The sequence below is a fragment of the Neophocaena asiaeorientalis genome, unplaced genomic scaffold, assembly GCF_003031525.2.
Source record: "Neophocaena asiaeorientalis asiaeorientalis breed wild unplaced genomic scaffold, Neophocaena_asiaeorientalis_V1.1 scaffold114, whole genome shotgun sequence".
Classification (NCBI taxonomy): Eukaryota; Metazoa; Chordata; class Mammalia; order Artiodactyla; family Phocoenidae; genus Neophocaena; species Neophocaena asiaeorientalis.
This window is the reverse complement of record NW_020173116.1, coordinates 9,655,628-9,660,365: the sequence shown is the minus strand read 5'-3', so window position 1 is coordinate 9,660,365 and position 4,738 is coordinate 9,655,628.

Sequence of the window (4,738 nt, the reverse complement as noted above, 5' to 3'; positions counted from 1 at the left end):
AAGACTGAGGCTTAGTTGTACTCACTCCTGCTGAATTCTGATGAAATGTTCAGACTCTCACAAAAAGGGATGGCCCCCAGGGTCCATGGTGCATCCCTGGGGTGCTTTTCTGGTCTTCCCCACCTTTCAAGTCTCAGGCCTCGTGGTGGTGTTCACGTGATGTGCTCACCTGTGAAACCCATTTAAACACACAGGTGACCTCTGGCTAGTTGTGCAAGCAGCACCACATCAGCACTCGGTGAGCCGCGTTTCCAGCAAAACGTGAAGCTGGTCATTTGGGGGCCGTCACAGCACGCCATTCTCAGTGTCTTTTGTTTCATTGGTAGGGCATGTTGGGGGCAGTGGTGGCAGTGGTTTTTCCTTGCTTTGGCATTGATGCTTTTGATAAGGAAGCATCTTCTGATGGTTGCTGGTTTCTTTTAGTTAGCTTTGTTCAAAGTAGAAATATCTTTCTTGTGTTTTCTGGTTATGAAAGTAATACATGCTCACGGTAGAAACTTGAACAATACAGAGAAGTATAAAGTAGGAAGTATTCAGTCCCATTCCCCAGAGACAACACTGCTCATCCTTTTCCTGTATATCCTTCTAGAGAGTCTCCCATTTGAACGTAGAATGTCTATCATCATTGTTTTCTATTTGAAGACATTATTTCATCAGAAGTTCAGTACAAGTTCAACTGGCCTTATCCCTCCATGACCTGAACGGACCTGGATCACAATTGTTAGAGTTATCTTTGAAAGAGAGGAACCCAAATGTATTCCTGATCAAAATGTGGGATTCGTTACCATTCGACACAGATCAGACTAACGTGCAGAACTGTGCTTGGAAAGAGAGGTTCAGTTAAAACACATTGCTGGAAACTTTCAAATCACAAAGGGAAACTCGGACCCACTGTCTAAAGAGGAATGTACTGGAAAAAAAAAATCTGAAGAGTTGACAAATTGTGTACTAGATTGAACACATGGAATCAATGCAATGAGCCTTCTGTACTAAAACGTACCCTCGTCTGTGCAACAATGATGTGTGTATTATATAAGAGTGATGTGTACATTTCTGACATCCCATACATAATACACAGTTTGTATAAATGCATACGTTTAAAAATATATATGTACAATACAGCTAACATAAAACTGTAGTACGCCTGAAGGATATGACTAGTGCCTAATATTGAGTATAAGTCACTACGTGTTCAAATCACCTCAGAAGTGCAGTAATTGTTATCAGATTAATCAGTGCAGCCAACCTTATTTATGAACCACATCTTTGAAACTGTGCGGTAGTATATACATATATATTTTTAAATAACATTTTTCACAGTTTTCCAGAGTTACTGTTGAAATCTGTATCACCAAAAAAAAAAAAAAAAAGCAAGATTTTTTAAAAATGATGTAGACACTCTTCAGACCCAGTAATCTGTGTGTGATTTCCTGTCTGTAGATACCCAAGACACTCTAGCAGTCACCAGCCTTAATGCATGTACAGGATATTATTGTGACTTAATTTATCTGCAGTTTTTAATCCATGTGAAATGGGAATTTATAAACTGACTTGGATTAACTACGTCTGCCTTTCTAAGGTTGCAAATGTTACATTAAATGATTTATGTTATAAATGAGAGGCATCGAGTTGTACGTAAAAAAAAAATGTCCACCAATTTCTGTGAATATTTTTACAAGGAAACTTCAGAATCAAAAATATATTCAAATAAGCATTCTGGTCCCCATTTCATAATCTCTTTAGAATGGACCTTGTTGTTTCATAAAATTTTTAAATGGAGCTTCCACAGATTATCATTAATAAGTCTGATATTTTTCATGGGGGTAAAAAGTATGTTTTTCTTTATTGTAAGTATAGTTTACTATTTGTCTTTCCCATTTCCCAGCATATTTACACACGCACATGCATGTGTGAGGATACAAACGCACACGCATGGGTGAGAACACACCCCCATTGTCCCAGAAAACACTGCATAGGAAGCTTGAGGTGTTTGTTTTGATGACTACTGATGCCTGTCCAACCAGTGGCCCTGGGACACTGTTTGACTCATCATTCCATAATGACAGAAGTTTAACTCCCTGACTTGTGTCTACCTGGTTTTTCCAACTCTAACCAACATGGTAGAATAATGCTGGCAATATTTGGTTGAGTGAAATGAGAGAATTTTGAACTAACGAAGATAGACATATTAGACCAGTGGCTTTCCGTGATGTATCCCCCCCGATGTGGGAGGGTTTTTTGTTAACCTCATTTTTTTTACTCTTCTCTCCCTCCTTTTTCATTCCCCTTCTCCCCAAACTAAACTAAACAAAGAAGCAGAAACAGCCACAGAAACAAAACAGTTACTTCACTTTACCCAGCCTATATCCTTAGATTCAAATACGACAGCAGAACCCTAGCTCCGGTCACCATGGAGACCGCCTCATCCCAAAGATGACCTGGCCGGGGTCCTTGGCTTTGCTTGCTCCAGAGACCACTGAGCTTAATACTCTTTCAGAGGTGGTTTGGGCTAAGAAACGCCCAATAGTCTTTCAAGAGCTGTCTTTCCCTTACGCAGTTTTGCCTTCTACTCAGCTGAAGTCTGTTCCCATCAGAATCCTATTTTTAAGAAGTAACCCATTTTCGATGAAACCTGGATCAAGTGGAGTCTTGAAAGACTTTTTTTTTTTAATGAAAGTGAAAAAAAAATAGAAAACAACAACATAAACTGCATTTCCAACAAATTGGAGCCAGAGTTTTATTTCCTTGTCTTCCCATTCCCAGAAGAGCACAGTTTTTCAATATTACAACTTCCTGACAGCACAAGAAATGTTCAGACTTGAGATTTGTGTTCTCTTTGTCCAAACCGAATTCTTCTGTATATGTCATCAGACGGGTCCATTTGTTTGCTTGGCATGAGGAAAATGATAAAACTCTGTTCTCAAACGAATTTACATCTGACCACGGTTTTGGTTTTTATTTTATTTAATTGGCACTCTTGAGGCAGCAGGGGGTGAATTTGGGGTCGGCTACAAGGGGATTTAGACTCACAGCTCTGACTCAAGTAATGGGAATCGAGGGATTAAATCCCTCTGTGTTACTTTGAAAATCCACCTCGTGTAGCCAGTTTTAAACACATTGATCTAAGGGATGAATTACTAATTGCCAATCAACACAAGGATCAGCATTTGTCTTTAAGCACCAGGAAGTAGTGATGAGACCTGAAAAGCTGAATCAAGGACTTGTTTTTCCACGCGTTTCTAGCACAGGAAAAGCTCATCAGAAAATATTTATATCCAACTATGATATAAGATAGTACCCATGTTTAGGATTTTCAAACAGTGCTCTTTGGTTACAAAAATGATCACCCTTTTCTAGTTTCCGTATTGTTTTCCAATGCTTTTTCGTAAAACAGAACTGATTTTTTTCCCCAGTATTTATCATCTCTTTATTTCTAGATGCCCAAATGAGCAAAGAAAATACTTACCCCTGAGGAATGTGCATTACTTGACCATACAGCATCCACCCACAGTAGCCAAACGTATGTATTCTTTTTAAAGCAGCGGTCCCCAACCTTTTTGGCACCAGGGACCGGTTTCATGGAAGACAGTGTTTCCACGGATGGTGGCGGGATGGGGGGAGACGGTTCAGGGAGTAACGCGAGCGATGGGGAGCGGCTGTAAATACAGATGAAGCTTCCCTCACTCGCCCGCCGCTCACCTCCTGCTGTGCGGCCCGGTTCCTAACGGGCCACAGACCAGTACCGGTCTGAGACCTGGGGGTTGGGGACCCCTGTTTTAAAGAACATTCTCTGAGTCTCCTCTGTTACCCGCATCTACAGCGTGAGTGATCACGAAGCCTGAAATATAGCCACGTAGTTGAGGTGTCAAAAATCCTAAGCACATAACACACTCATCTTTAGTGATAGACACTTTCCTAGCATTACCAGCTCTCTCTGGGGCCTATTTGTGGGGTGAAATGGCAATATTAACACTTTTCCTTTGAATAATTTGCAAACCGACTCTTGATCCCCTGAAGTTCCCAGGGCTGCCAACTCAACCCGAAATGTCCTTCTCTGAGAGCTGGCTTGATTTTTTTTGTTCCTTTGGGGTTTTTCCTTCTAAGTTCAGTAAGTCAGATTCTGTATCTTGACTATTTCGAAGAACAGTTACTAGAGACAGTGGGGGCTTTCAGGAGACAAAGATTCAATATTAGAACTTGCCGACCTTGGGGATGAGAAGTCTGGGAAATAAGCGGGCTGCCTGGACGCTCTCCTCCTTTGCCTGCTGCCCCCGGTTCTTAAATAAAGCCCCTCTCCACGCTTGCTTTTCGTCCATCTGAAATGTAACGCAGAGCATCAACTGACCACCCCCCCGCCCCACCGAGAGAGTGTGAGGACCACCCTGTTGGGGCAGCATTTTGAGATCCCCAGTTGTCACCCACAGCTGGAGTTAAGCATCACTGTCAGAACAGAGGCACCGGAAACCCACTGTCTCTGCAGGCACCACGATGCAAAGGTGGGTGATGGGGGAGATGACACTTTGTCCCAGCTCTGACCCGTTTCTAGGGGACCAAGATGATGACAACGGGTCGCCACAGGCCCCTCCATGGGACCCCTCAGCCTTCGTTGTTACCACTTTGAGTCCATCCCGCCGGCAGTGAGGGAGCTGGGGCAGGGTGTCCTGTCCTGGGCAGGAGCACCAGGGCTGCCAGGTACCCTGCGATCAGTGATACAGTCGCACCGTCCTCTTCTTCGTCC